At 42.4% G+C, this 16,061-nt stretch overlaps 1 protein-coding gene across 2 annotated transcripts in view; it reads right to left on the bottom strand.

Annotated features, from left to right (window-relative positions):
* IL6ST (interleukin 6 cytokine family signal transducer) overlaps positions 1-16,061 on the bottom strand; it is a 91,412-nt gene that overhangs the window by 61,121 nt on the left and 14,230 nt on the right. The gene's annotated exons all lie outside the window — the stretch shown is intronic.

The raw sequence follows: 16,061 nt of genomic DNA, 5'->3' as shown, positions 1-16,061 counted from the left end.
CTATAGAAGCTGGTTATGGGTAAAAGTGAAAGCGCTGCTAATTGTTTTTATGACTCACATTTTTACAAGCCTTTTCCTTTTCTTTGTTTTGCTGTATTTAATGCAGACATGTGTAGATTCTCCACTACAATGACTCTGCCAAGCAAAACTCAAGAAATATGCACCATTGAAACAGATATACATTTACTATTTTATTGCCATGGGATTTGTATTTTTGGCCAGCCATCCTTTTGATAAGCACACCTCTGCTAATCAGTAAGATCATTCTGCTACTTCTTGGATCATTGTTGCCTGCGGGTTCAAATACCTGCTCACTGGACGTGATAATGCCGATTCCCCGTCAAACATGAAGGTAGGAGGCAAGGATAAAGGGTTAGTGCTAAAAAAAGGAAAATAATTTTGGAACTATGTGCAACACCGACGGTCCAGTGTAGAAAATGTGTATAAATCAGAACTACAACTTCATTTCTTCCTTAAGCTTTTATTCTTTTCTGACCTAGATGTCTGCCAGCACAACAGGACTGCTGCAGTCAAAAAAAGTCTTCAGCCTTTGTGTACTAAATCCTCGAAAATGTTTTTTTAAGCCTAAAACTCTAACTTTGATTCTGTGCTAGAAACCGTAATGAAATGGGTCATTAAAGTGGTTGTAAGGGCTCAAGGATTTTTACCTTCATGCATTCTAAGCATGAAGGCAAAAAAACCTCTGTGCAGCATCCCCCTCAGCCACCCCCAATACTTACCTAAGCCCCCTCTCGATCCAGCGATGTACACTGGATCCTCAGCTATCCCAGGACTCACTCTTCTCATTGCCTGAGGCAGAAGCAGGAGCCATTGGCTCCCACTGTTGTCAATCACATCCAGTGAGCCAATGAGGAGAGGGGGCAGGGCAGAGCCACGGCTCCATGTGTGATTTGATACACAGAGCAGCGGGTGCACCCATAGCAAGCTGCTTGCTGTGGGGGCAAATGACAGGAGGGAGGGGCCAGAAGCACCAGCAGGGGACCAGAGAAGAGGAGAATTCGGGCTGCTCTGTGCAAAACCACTACACACAAGTAAATATAGACATTTTTTTTTAATAAGCCTTTAGAATCACTTTAAAAGTTTTTATTCATTAGCACAGTTTATGGTGATAAAGATCTGAAGCAGCAGAGCACTTTCAATAGGTTACAGTGCCTAGGAGTAGGATCTAGGCACCAATATATACAACCTCATCTTGCCAATCATTTGTTTAAAATATTTTATACACTTTTTGCCTTATAAAAGGAAAAATGTTAATTAAGAGGCAGGGGAGGGGGGGGGGGGTCTAGGGGTACAAAATACATAGAGAGTACAGCATAGAGTAATAGAAGTCTATGAGATATCAGGGCCTCCTGGGCAATTATTTCTTTTGGCGAGCCATGAATGGCAGTGGTCAAAATGTAGAAAGAATACGGTCTGTGGTGTCCATAGGGTGTAGGAGAGAAGGATCCAATCAAAAATGGCTGGGGGTGCCAGGTTCCATTTATTGGTGGGTTAGAGCTTTAAAAAGGTAGAATCTTTGGGGACTATTCAGCAGAAAAAGGTGAAAAAAAATCCTCTTTATATTTAGTGGTTATTTATTTATTTCATGTGCTTATATAGCGCTGTCAGTTTACACAGTGCTTTACATATATATTGTACATTCACATCAGTCCCTAACCCTCAAGGGGCGTACAATCTAAGGTCTCTAACTCACATTCATACATACACATACTAGGGCCAATTTAGACAGGAGCCAATTAATCTACCAGCATGTCTCTGGAGTGTGGGAGGAAAGCCACACAGGCACAGAGAGAACATGCAAACTCCAGGCAGGTGGTGCCGTGGTTGGGATTCGAACCAACGAGCCTAGTACTGCCAGGCGGAAGTGCTAACCATTTAACCACTGTGCTGCCCTGGATGCTGCCAAAGGTCTCCACTGTCAATATGTCATTCAGGACTTCTGCCCATTCCACAAAGTACAGGAGGGGGGGGGCTAATTTCCAACATCTGAACATGGTGACACTGGCTGCCAGGACGCAGGGTGTCAATATTTAGAGAGCGACCCAGGTATCGCAGACAGGAGGATCACATAGGCGAAGCTGGAACGTTAGATCAGCTTGTGCTATTGTAGATAGAGAAGGCAGATCTCCAACAGGGGTTTAGTCCCTGCATTCTCGCCAAACTTGGAGATCCTCTCAATCATCTACTTCATAGCACTCAATTGCCTCTCCAGTATACACCTCACTTATGTGTGTCACAAGGTCATTCATTAATTTCCACAGAAACTCGATACATTGCCTAGACAACATTTGAAATATGATGCTCGAGTGGCTCTGCCAATACAAAATGACAGCAGCAAGGTGGTGTGCTGCAATAAAATCTTACATTGGAAAAAGTGCCTTGTGCGTTTAGTCTGCAAAAGGCTCTCAGGTGGTCATATATGCACAGATTTGTGATCACTTTAGGTACGAATGATAGCAAACAAGCAATTTATCATCTATTTCAATACTGATCGATGCAATACATAGTTATCATTTAATCAAACTGTATTAGAACTGGTTGTCTGACAAACAAAAGAGATTTGTTCAGAATAAAATTCCACTTTGGCAGATCAACTTGCCAGCGTCTAAACGGATCAAAAACTCAGTCCACGCATTCTCATCATTAGCCAGATGTCTGTGGTCACTTTTAAGGATACAAAGAAGGGAGGCGTCAATGGGAACCTTAAATCTGGTAATGCCGGACTATGCCGAAATTAATTCAGTGGTTGACCCTGCCCGCCCTGCTCCATTGGCCAAAAGTAAAGCAATCATACAATCGACTTTTGTCAAAGATGCCTGCTAAAACATTTCCAATTGAATAGCAGCTGCATTCGATCAGATGTAATCACTGTTCAGGTATTTTGACACTCTGTTCAGCTGGCTCAATAACAGCAGTGGTAGAATCAGTCTTCCAGGCTGGATAATGCAGGCCATAGATGGGTCGAAAATCAGCCGATTTTCGGATCGTTAGTGGGCTATTTGTTCGGCCGTTTTTCGATATTTTGGCAGATTTTTTTTATCGAGAAAGTTGGAAAAAAATCATTCGATTTTACCGATAAAAAAATCTGCGCATGAGCAGAGAAGAAGAAGAGGAGGAAAAGGAGGAAGAGGAGGAGGAGGAGGAGGAGGGAAGAGGAGGGGGGAGGAGGGAAGAGGAGGGGGGAGGAGGGAAGAGGGAAGAGGAGGGGGGAGGAGGGGGGAGGGAGGAGGAGGAGGAGGAGGAGGAAACATTTCCAATTGAATAGCAGCTGCATTCGATCAGATGTAATCACTGTTCAGGTATTTTGACAATCTGTTCAGCTGGCTCAATAACAGCAGTGGTAGAATCTGTCTTCCAGGCTGGATAATGCAGGCCATAGATGGGTCGAAAATCGGCCGATTTTCGGATCGTTAGTGGGCTATTTGTTCGGCCGTTTTTCGATATTTTGGCAGATTTTTTTTATCGGTAAAGTTGGAAAAAAATCGTCCGATTTTACCGATAAAAAAATCTGCGCATGAGCAGGGAGGAAGAGGAAGGAAGGAGGATGAAGAAGAGGAGGAGGATGAAGAAGAAGAAGAAGAAGAAGGAGGATGAAGAAGAAGAAGAAGAAGAAGAAGGAGGATGAAGAAGAAGAAGAAGAAGAAGAAGAAGAAGAAGGAGGATGAAGAAGAAGAAGAAGAAGAAGAAGAAGAAGGAGGATGAAGAAGAAGAAGAAGAAGAAGAAGAAGGAGGATGAAGAAGAAGAAGAAGAAGAAGAAGAAGGAGGATGAAGAAGAAGAAGAAGAAGGAGGATGAAGAAGAAGAAGAAGAAGAAGGAGGATGAAGAAGAAGAAGAGGAGGAGGATGAGGAAGAGGAAGAGGAAGAGGAAGAGGAAGAGGAAGGGGAAGAGGAAGGGGAAGAGGAAGGGGAAGAGGAAGGGGAAGGGGAAGGGGAAGAAGAAAAAGAGGAATTCCAGTCCGGCAAAAAGTGTCCCTGCAGAGAGCTCCGCTATTTCTTTGACAGTTCTTTGACATTTATAGCGGTTGCAACATTGTATCTATTTGTTTCCGAAATAAAAAACATCTGTATCCTAAATGGATACAAATATATACATTGTTGCAACCGCTATAAATGTCAAAGAACTGTCAAAGAAATAGCGGAGCTCTCTGCAGGGACACTTTTTGCCGGCTGTAGACGGGATGAAAAATCGGCCGATTTTTTTTCACCATTGCTGGTAACGTCGGCCGCTTGAACGACCGATTTTTCGTTTTTTTAAAGAAAAATCGGACGTTTTTCTCCCCGTCTATGGCCTGCATTAATAACATCCCCCACCGCACTCTATCCCTCTCACAAAAAAAAAGTCCATCCTCACACACCTGAACAGTTATCTTTACAGACAGCATAGATTACATTTCAGTAATTGAATCTGGAAGTATTAAATCCAGAGACAGCCAACTAGCAAGAAAGACACCCCTTGCATTTTTGTTGCAACAGGATTCTAAAAAACGGAACTTAACTCACTTAAAACAATTTCTTATTTTGGTACCACTCCTCCCCTCTCACACAAATGCTAAAAAGGTTTTGTTTTTTTTACCAATGTTTGCTTTTTGTGCTGCAAGGGAGCACTTCTGGCTTTCTGGACTAGGCTGAACTCTAGGCTGTCACAGCTACCCCAGAAGGCACTGAGATTGATTTAGTAAAAGCAAATAGACAGTGCACTTTGCAGGTGCAGTCGCACTCTGCAAAAGCATTTGCTTCAGAGCTTAGTAAATGGGGGAAGCTCTGGTGACTTAGATCATCCAATCATGTGCAAGGTTTTTGGGGTTTTTTTAATTATTCTCCTAGCATGTGATTGTGTATTAATTTACAAAGTGAAGCATCTACCCATTTACTAAGCTCTGGATCAAATGCCCCTGCAGAGTGCAATTATACTTGCAAAGTGCACAGTCTATTTGTTTCGAATAAATAAACCCCATATTGTTACGAAGCCGCATGATTCCCACGCAAATTACGCAGGGCAACCTAGTGCCCATCCAGCAGAAGACGGTGGCATTTGTGAGCATATGCAGGAAATCAGTGAGTGTGTAGATGGGCTTCCTATCTCTGCCAGTTCCCAAATGCCCAGGAGTGCCTGGCGCTACATCAGTGCAAGCGATTTGTTTTTTTTTTATATGGCGATGTGGAAGAGGGGTGGGAGGTCATTTAGAAGCAGTTAGGTTCCACTTTAAGCTGGCCCTACCCATGGTGGTTTGATAGAATCATCAAACATTCCATTCATGTTGTATTTGCAAAGCTATCAAAGACATACAGTCAGGTCCATAAATATTGGGACATCAACACAATTCTAACATGTTTGGCTCTATACACTACCACAATGGATTTGAAATGAAACGAACAAGATGTGCTTTAACTGCAGGCTGTCAGCTTTAATTTGAGGGTATTTACATCCAAATCAGGTGAACGGAGTAGGAATTACAACAGTTTGCATATGTGCATCCCACTTGTTAAGGGACCAAAAGTAATGGGACAATTGGCTTCTCAGCTGTTCCATGGCCAGGTGTGTGTTATTCCCTCATTATCCCAATTACAATGAGCAGATAAAAGGTCCAGAGTTCATTTCAAGTGTGCAATTTGCATTTGGAATCTGTTGCTGTCAACTCTCAAGATGAGATCCAAAGAGCTGTCACTATCAGTGAAGCAAGCCATCATTAGGCTGAAAAAACAAAACAAACCCATCAGAGAGATAGCAAGAACATTAGGCGTGGCCAAAACAACTGTTTGGAACATTCTTAAAAAGAAGGAACGTACCGGTGAGCTCAGCAACACCAAAAGACCCGGAAGACCACGGAAAACAACTGTGGTGGATGACCGAAGAATTCTTTCCTTGGTGAAGAAAACACCCTTCACAACAGTTGGCCAGATCAAGAACACCCTCCAGGAGGTAGGTGTATGTGTGTCAAAGTCAACAATCGAGAGAAGACTTCACCAGAGTGAATACAGAGGGTTCACCACAAGATGTAAACCATCGGTGAGCCTCAAAAACAGGAAGGCCAGATTAGAGTTTGCCAAACAACATCTAAAAAAGCCTTCGCAGTTCTGGAACAACATCCTATGGACAGATGAGACCAAGATCAACTTGTACCAGAGTGATGGGAAGAGAAGAGTATGGAGAAGGAAAGGAACTGCTCATGATCCTAAGCATACCCCCTCATCAGTGAAGCATGGTGGTGGTAGTGTCATGGCGTGGGCATGTATGGCTGCCAATGGAGCTGGTTCTCTTGTATTTATTGATGATGTGACTGCTAACAAAAGCAGCAGGATGAATTCTGAAGTGTTTCGGGAATATTATCTGCTCATATTCAGCCAAATGCTTCAGAACTCATTGGACGCCGCTTCACAGTGCAGATGGACAATGACCCAAAGCATACTGCAAAAGCAACCAAAGAGTTTTTTAAGGGAAAGAAGTGGAATGTTATGCAATGGCCAAGTCAATCACCTGACCTGAATCCGATTGAGCATGCATTTCACTTGCTGAAGACAAAACTGAAGGGAAAATGCTCCAAGAACAAGCAGGAACTGAAGATAGTTGCAGTAGAGGCCTGGCAGAGCATCACCAGGGATGAAACCCAGCGTCTGGTGATGTCTATGCGTTCCAGACTTCAGGCTTTAATACTTGGTTGCAAATCCTTTGCAGTCAATTACAAAGTGAAAGTTTGATTTATGATTATTATTCTGTCCCATTACTTTTGGGACCTTAACAAGTGGGAGGCACATATGCAAACTGTTGTAATTCCTACACCGTTCACCTGATTTGGATGTAAATACCCTCAAATTAAAGCTGACAGTCTGCAGTTAAAGCACATCTTGTTTGTTTCATTTCAAATCCATTGTGGTGGTGTATAGAGCCAAAAATTTTAGAATTGTGTCGATGTCCCAATATTTATGGACCTGACTGTAAAAACAGAGGGTTTAATCAAATGCAAGGAGATGGGATCAAAATTGCTCTGATCAAATGGCTTGTGACTGTGACAAGTCAATTCTGTCTTGATCCCATTTTATTAGATGAGATCCAATTTGTGATCTTCAGTGGCTTGAAAGGGTTTAAGACAAATTAAAAACTGCTATGAGCACGGGCAACTTTTACACTATGGCATCAAACCCCTCTTTCAGGCTATAGAGCTGAAAAAAAACAAACCAAAACAATCAAGAAGTTTATTTTGTAGTTAATGTGAGAAAGAAAAACACATAAAAGATAATACAACACTTGCTTACAAAACTTGACAGAGGATAGTGGAAAAGTGTGAACAGTAAACTGCAGGAAAAGTAGATAATAGAATGGCAAGTCTAGTCATGGCTGTGTCACCAGTTACCGTTAACATGCTATAAAGCCACAGAAGTTACTAGGAATGACTCTATACCACATGCAGCTTTACTAGCTCCAGACATCTGTCTCCCTAAGCCCCATATTTACAACCTCTATACACCCCCTGGATGAGTAACCATTCAGTCATTCACACTCGATTGAAGCGGGTAACAACTCACACCCACACGGCAGTCTTTATGAGAATATTACACAGCCACACAGGAGATAGGAACCTAAACACACACCTTACAGGAACTATATTAATCAAAAAAGAGTTGACTGGAAATCACCTAACAAAAACATCTGGGTATATGAAAGGACAGGTATAATGAGGACTGTGACCACCACAAGCGTAAAGAGGACCTTCACTCAGTTTAAATTCTTTAACCTAACCACTCTCCCACCGCCCTATAGTAGAAATACTGCTACGGCCGCAGGGCTGCGCAAAAACACACACACACACACACACACACACACACACACTTTATTTTTTTTACTTCCAGGTAGGATGCGTGCATTTGCCCTACTCATGCCGCTATTGACGGCCTCAGCTGTCGATCACCGGGTCCTGGCCGATGATTTCCTGCCAGCACCTGGAAATCACCGAGTATCACTGACGGGATAGATATGTATGTAAACAATACAGATCTCTCCAATGTCAGCTCCTGCACATTGCTTTGTATTGCTCTGCATGTGCTGACACAGTGAAAGACACACACAGCAAAACAGCACACAGTTACCCCTTTCATCGCCCCAGATGGTAACCCCTTACTGCCCAGTGTCATTAGTACAGCGTCAATGCTTTTTATTAGCACTGTATTAGTGTCACTGGGGACGTCAGTGGCAGTTAGTCAGTCGTCCCCCCCCCCCCGTATCAGAATGCCCTCTGCAGTAGCGCTATAAGTCGCTGCCATTACTAGTATGTGCGTGTATGTATATATATATATATATATATATATATATATATATATATATATATATATATATATATATATATATATACACACACACACACATATATACATACACACACACACACACACACACATACATATATATATATACACATATATACACACACACATACATGCAAATGTATATTTCCAGTATATATATATATATATTTCCAGTAAGCCTCTAAACATTTGATTTGCCTTATGAGGGACATGGGATCATGCTAAAAGGAGTGCTAAGAAGCTTGGAGGTGCCAGCATCTACTATGTGAAAAGTGTGACATTACCTCTCTAGGGTAATTATTCATTGCTGCACCAAGTTGGAGTGTTATCACCTAAGTTGCACATTTTTGATATTCACTATTGTATTTATTTGTGGCAGTTCAATTTTTGCAGTGTTTGAGTTCACTACCACATCTAGCAAAGAACACGGTTATTGTGTTTTTGGAGCGTTCACTTTTGCTCACGTGTGATAACAAGTTTTTTCATACTTATTGTGTGTAACATATATAAATGTTTTTTTTTTTGCACGTTTGTTGACACATGATATGCAGTGTGCATGACACATTATATTTGCACAAGTGTTTATTTGTAAAAGGTAATGCACCATTTCTAGTTTATATTTTTTTCGAGGTTCATCAACATTGGAATACCATACGTTGAATACCTTGCACAGCTTTACACGATGTGATTTGGAGGTGCAAAAGTTATTTGAATATTTTGATATTTCAGAGACATTTTTGGGACTTTAATTTATGTTCTGGTTTCATTTATTCGTTGATCTATGTATTTAAGAATTGATTTTTGAGGTGTAATTTTTAGGATTGGGCTAGAGTGCGGTTGAGAAAAAAAGCTCACATATGGTTAATATTTCCCCCCCCCCAAGCCACTTTCACACAATCCCAGAATTTCTCTTTTTTTGCAGCTATCTTTTTTGTATAGCTGGTAAGTAAATCTCACCTAGGCAGGAAAGAATGATGTAGTACCAACTGCCCACAGTCGGGAGGGACATCAAGCATCCCAGGAGATTTAAGGGCCAATTATATACTACACTGCACAGTGCTTGTGATCAGGGAGCCAGCTGCAGGGATCAGGAAAAGACAGCCAGCCCCCAATGACATCAGAAAGATCGTGACAAAGAATCAAGTGTGTAGCAGCAGGACAAAGCTGGATTCACTAGACAATTATGCATGCTATTTAGGCTCAACCAAGAAAACAAGGTAAGCAGGGATGAAAGGAAGGGGTGAAGAACCTCTTTAAAGTGATATTAAAGGCAATTAAAAAAAAAAAAACATGTTTTACGTACCTGTTCTGTGCAGTAGTTTTGCACAGAGCAGCCCAGATCCTCCTGTTCTCTGATCTCCCGCCAGTACTCCTGGCCCCTCCCTTCTGCTGACTGTAACCAAAGCAAGCAGCTTGCTATGGGGGCACCCAAGCAGGCCCACTCCTTAGCTGCTGCTCTGTGTGTTCAGTCATACACAGAGTTGTGGCTTGGCCCCGCCCCCTCTCTCCTCATTGGCTCACTGGCTGTGGATTTACAAAATGGGGAGACTATGGCTCCCACTGCTGTCTCATCCAATGAGGGAGAGTCGTCAGAGAGCCGAGGCTCTCGTGCACATCGCTGGATCACAATGGGACTATTGGGCGGGCTGTGGAACACAGGTGGTTTTTCACCTTCATGCACATTATACCCTTTCCTTGTCCAATTTTCCTTTAGATTTACCAAAAGCATTTAATGTGAGGCCAAACCTAAACACTTTCAGTTTGTATGCAGTCAGGCAGGCCCTTGCACTACATAATTGATGGGAAATCTAAAGGAAATTGAATAAGAAAACTGTATAATGTTTAGCCAGCTTAAGCATGTGCTGCAATAATCAAGTAGTGTAGTGAGGATTAAATACATTTTTTTTTCTTAAAATTATTTTTAGTCAAGAAAATATAAAATATTGCACATTAAAGTGCCTATTTATAAATCCGTTGTATGGCCTAACTGCAGTCATGCTTCTGCTTTTTTAGTAAGTGACAGTTTACACCAAAAAAAACAACAAATTAAGCAAAAACGCATCTGGAGTGTGTGTTTTTTTTTTTCAGTTTATACCACAAAAACTCACTCATACAGAAATGTTTGTGCATGTATGTTTTTGGTGCATTTTCAATCTGTTTCAGTGTTTTTTTGCCTTTTTTTTTTCCGCCAAGGTTTCATGGGGGGGTTTATGTGATGCATTCTTGTGTGTTTTTGTTGAGTTCTGGTATATTTCTGTGCAGAAAAAATTCAGCATGTTCTAGTTCTTTTTCTGCACTGGAACGCACTTGAACTGACTGCACTGATGTGAACTAGGCCATTGGAAACCATATAACCTACTGCCAGTGCGTTTTTGATGCAGAAAAAAAAAAAAAAAAGAGAAACCCACACCAGACTGCATCTGGTGTGAACCGGCCTCAAAAGTGTCTGCAGCATAATTAGGGCTCCCACACAGGATGCATTTGGCATGTACTGCCAGGATTAGCACATTTCTGCATTTGGGAGTCACAGGTGATGGCTTTCAGCTGCGGTCAGCAGCCCATACAAATCAATGACATGCTGACAGATGCCAGAGCTGTACACCTTTAACTGCACATCAGCCATTAGAGCATAATGTAGCTCCCGGCAAAAAGGCTAAATACATACACAGAAGCGGTTTTACCTGCCAAATGTTTTGTATTTCTCCATCCAGTCCTGCAATTTACACCGCTCTGCCACACAGTACAGCCCCGTCAAGTATGGCATAAGGCTGGTTTTCCCCTGATGCAGTTCAATAACACATAGTTATTGTTCCTTCCCCTAGCCTGTGACTGCACAGTGAAAGAAGAAACAGACCCATCTCTCTGCTCCCCCCCCCATTGGCATGTTCTTTGCATGGCAGCACAACCTATTGGATCCTTGTGCTGCTTCTCCTTTTCCCAGTCTGTACAGGAACTACAAGAGGCGGAAACCAAATCACATGCAGGTACTTACTAAGCTTGCATTAAAAAAATAAATAAGATTATACAAAAAAAAAAAAAAAAAAAAAAAAAAAAAAAAAAAGATGTAGTAAAGAATAGAGCACAGCATTAATGTGTGTATCTACCCGGACTTCAGCTTAAGGGGTTTGTCTCCTGGGACAGCACTAAACACGGTGAGACAAAATGAAAATAGTGTCTGTAATCAGATCCAATTCCTGCTCACTATTTCAGATGTTCTGACATACTACAGGGTGTGAGGATACTGGTAGATTCTTCAACATTAACAGTTGTGCCCATCCATCAGTAATGCTTGAAGATGTTAAAGCCACCAATATATTTATTAAATGTAGGATGATGTCAGGTGGGTAATATTGTGGCAGAGCTGAATAGCAACTACAATCACAAATGCCAGCGACTACAGTTGCTGGAGACATTGATTCAGCATTGGGGTGTTCTGCTACAAACCTTTCTCCTCAATTTCAGCACCATTCCATAGAAATGATGCCTGAAGAAGGATTGTCACCAGTTATGCCTTCGTAAAACTCTGCTGAATAGTGATCGCTGCTCAACAAATCACATGTTGATTGCTCTACACCAGCGGTCTCCAAACTGTGACCTGGGGGCCAGATGCAGCCCTTCGCTTGCTTTTATCTGGCCCTTGGAGCACTACTTCATCCATTGACACCAACAATAGGGCATAATTCGCTTCACTGACAACAATGACGGGGCGCAATTTCTCCCAATGACACCCAACGATGGGGCGCAATTTCTCCTAATGACACCAACAATTGGGCCCAATGCCTCCCAATGACACCAATAATGGGGCACGATTTCCCAATGACACAATGGGGCACAGTTCCTCTCATTAGCACCAAAAATGGGGCATTGTTTGCTCCCACTGATCCTGGGACATTTTCTACTCCCAATGTCCGCAGTCCGGCCCCTCTAAAGGCTGAAGGACAGTAAACTGGCCCTTTGTACAGTGGGGCAAAAAAGTATTTAGTCAGCCACCAATTGTTTAAGTTCTCCCACTTAAAAAGATGAGAGAGGCCTGTAATTGGCATCATAGGTAGACCTCAACTATGAGAGACAAAATGAGAAAAAAAATCCAATCACATTGGATGATTTGGAAAGAATTTATTTGCAAATTATGGTGGAAAATAAGTATTTGGTCAATATCAAAAGTTCATCTCAATACTTTGTTATATATCCTTTGTTGGCAATGACAGAGGTCAAACGTTTCCTGTAAGTCTTCACAAGGTTGGCACACACTGTTGCTGGTATGTTGGCCCATTCCTCCATGCAGATCTCCTCTAGAGCAGTGATGTTTTGGGGCTGTCGCTGGGCAACACGGACTTTCAACTCCCTCCACAGGTTTTCTATGGGGTTGAGATCTGGAGACTGGCTAGGCCACTCCAGGACCTTGAAATGCTTCTTACGAAGCCACTCCTTCGTTGCCCGAGCGGTATGTTTGGGATGATTGTCATGTTGGAAGATCCAGCCACGTTTCATCTTCAATGCCCTTGCTGATGGAAGGAGGTTTGCACTCAAAATCTCACGATACATGGCCCCATTCATTCTGTCCTGTACATGGATCAGTCGTCCTGGTCCCTTTGTGGAGAAACAGCCCCAAAGCATGATGTTGCCACCCCCATGCTTCACAGTAGGTATGGTGTTCTTTGGATGCAACTCAGCATTCTCTCTCCTCCAAACACGACAAGTTGTGTTTCTACCAAACAGTTCTATTTTGGTTTCATCTGACCATAAGACATTCTCCCAATTCTCTTCTGGATCATCCAAATGCTCTCTAGCAAACTTCAGACGGACCCGGACATGTACTGGCGTAAGCAGGGGGACACGTCTGGCACTGCAGGATCTGAGTCCCTGGGGGCATAGTGTGTTACTGATGGTAGCCTTTGTTACATTGGTCCCAGCTCTCTGCAGGTCATTCACTAGGTCCCCCCGTGTGGTCCTGGGATTTTTGCTCACCGTTCTTGTGATCATTTTGACCCTACGGGGTGAGATCTTGCGTGGAGCCCCAGATCGAGGGAGATTATCAGTGGTCTTGTATGTCTTCCATTTTCTAATTATTGCTCCCACAGTTGATTTGTTCACACCAAGCTACTTGCCTATTGCAGATTCAGTCTTCCCAGCCTGGTGCAGGTCTACAATTTTGTTTCTGGTGTCCTTCGACAGCTCTTTGGTCTTCACCATAGTGGAGTTTGGAGTGTGACTGTTTGAGGTTGTGGACTTTATACTGATAGCAACCTCAAACTGGTGCCATTGATACAGGTAATGAGTGCAGGACAGAGGAGCCTCTTAAAGAAGAAGGTACAGGTCTGTGAGAGCCAGAAATCTTGCTTGTTTGTAGGTGACCAAATACTTATTTTCCACCATAATTTGCAAATAAATTCTTTCCAAATCAGCCAATGTGATTGTCTGGATTTTTTTTTCTCATTTTGTCTCTCATAGTTGAGGTCTACCTATGATGCCAATTACAGGCCTCTCATCTTTTTAAGTGGGAGAACTTGCACAATGGGTGGCTGACTAAATACTTTTTTGCCCCACTGTAAATAAAGTTTGGAGACCCCTGCTCTACATGTTACATATATTGCCGAAAAAGCTGGACTGAGAACAATAATTCTAGGCCCTTTATTTATGGTTGACCTATAAGGCTTGACATTCTGGGTATCTATGTACTCGGCACAACCTTATCTTTTATATTTTATCAAAAAGTGGGTAATTTTTTGTTTTTATATGCCATAAAATACACTTTAATTTATCTTTTACTGAAACTTTGAGCTTCAACTGTCGAGCTAATTACGTGTGACATAAGAAAATTGGAACTACCACCAATTTCTTCTCTATAGTGTCTGCTTTCAGAAAATATATAATCTTTAGGGGTTTTGACAAGGGTTGCACTGATACCAGCTAGTATGAGTACCAATACTTGTAGTCAAGTACTCACCGATACCTTTGTGGTGCAATTCGAGTTCAAATCACACTGCAAAGAATTGCATACGATTTGCATTCATATTTCCTATCTTAATCGCATGTGGTTTCCCTGTGGGTGTAGTACCATGCGAGGCATTTTGTATGGCTGATATAGCATAGCAACCGCAGGGAAACTGCATGAGATTCAGACAGGAATCGCACCACATTCCTGTTCAAACTGCATGCAATTCTTTGCAGTGCGATTTGGGCCAATTCATTTTGTATGGGCTCAAATTGCACTGCAAAGGTATGAGTTTGAAGTATCGAAGTATTTGCATGAGTAGAAGTACTTATGCAAATGCTCAGTGTCGGCACCCCTACCGATATTTGTTTCGGTGCAACCCTAGGTTTTAACTTTTCCATCAGGAAATACATTAAAAATACTGCTACTGCAATGAGGGGGGAGATGGGTACAGAGACTGCATTAATGTTTTAGAGATTCTAAACCACCCCCATTATATTCAGAACCATAAATATGAAGATCTACGGGTGTGAACGATCCCCAGTATTACTCTGTCCTGGGTGCACACCTGCTTATGCCAGGCTAGACGGCTCATTGCTGTGCTTCACCCTCCATGATATACAGTCTGCACCCTGAAGTAGTAAACAAGCAAAAACAACATCTCCTCATTCTATCTTTGCAGTTATTCCTCCTCCCAGAGGAAGTGCTAAAAGCAGTGATAACATCCTCTTGCTGCAGTTTAACAAACCATATCTAGCTTTCCTATCACTGACGTGAATCCCCGACCTATCGCATGAAGATCCACATACCTCAGCTACATTCATACTCGCACTAGTTTAGCAAATATGTACTTTTTTTTTTGCGTGATGTCGCACTTTGCATGTAGAGCAGCCCATTCATTTCAATAAGCTGTCCTACGTGCAGAAAAGGAGCTCATGTACATTATTATAGTGCTCACCTTCTAGCACCGCAAGCAAGAATGCAATTGTTGCTTGCCACTTTTGGGGTGACATTAACAATGACCAGTACTGCAAAGATTATTGCACATTGAATTTCATATGCAAAATATTGTAAGATGTCATGGTGCACTAGTGTGAAAAGGGCCGTAGGCTGACCATACACTAGATCAGTCTCTCACCCGGGGTGCCTTGGCAAAATGCCTAATTGCTCAAAACGTGTATACAAGCCAGCGGGTGAATCAAGTCTGCCTTTTAGTTACACAAAGCCACAGGTTTTCATTGTGAACCATTACAAACTTCTAGCCACCGGCATCCTGACCACCAATGACATCATCAGTTGATAAGGAGGGTGTCAGCTGCCTGCACAGCATCCTAGTTTAACCCTCCCCTGCTCCCCTCCATCAGTGCTGGGGTCACATTAGCTCAGTGATGGAGAAAAGAAAGTAAGGGAGAAGAGAAACATTGGAATACTAGTCAGTACCAGGGTGCAAAAGTGTATTTGCTTTGGAAGAATAAATCACCTCTAATGTTGGGTGTCCTCCATGTGTGGATGTTGGTGCATTATATAAAAACTATTACAATAGCCTCACATTTTAGAATGGGGTGCCAATTAAAACTTATGGACAGTCCCGAGGCACCCTTTAAATTATGGACAGTCTTGAGGCTCCCCATTCTAAAATGGGGTGCCTCGGGACTGTGCGTAATTTTAAAGGGTGCCTCCGGACTGTGCGTAATTTTAAAGGGTGCCTCCGGACTGTGCGTAATTTTAAAGGGTGCCTCCGGACTGTGCGTAATTTTAAAGGGTGCCTCCGGACTGTGCGTAATTTTAAAGGGTGCCTTGACTGAA

The sequence above is a fragment of the Staurois parvus genome, unplaced genomic scaffold (assembly GCF_062004578.1).
Source record: "Staurois parvus isolate SC_StPar_1 unplaced genomic scaffold, SC_StPar_1.0 ptg000445l, whole genome shotgun sequence".
NCBI lineage: Eukaryota > Metazoa > Chordata > Amphibia > Anura > Ranidae > Staurois > Staurois parvus.
Note: the sequence above shows the minus strand (reverse complement) of the source record. Positions and strands in the feature narration are given on the sequence as shown.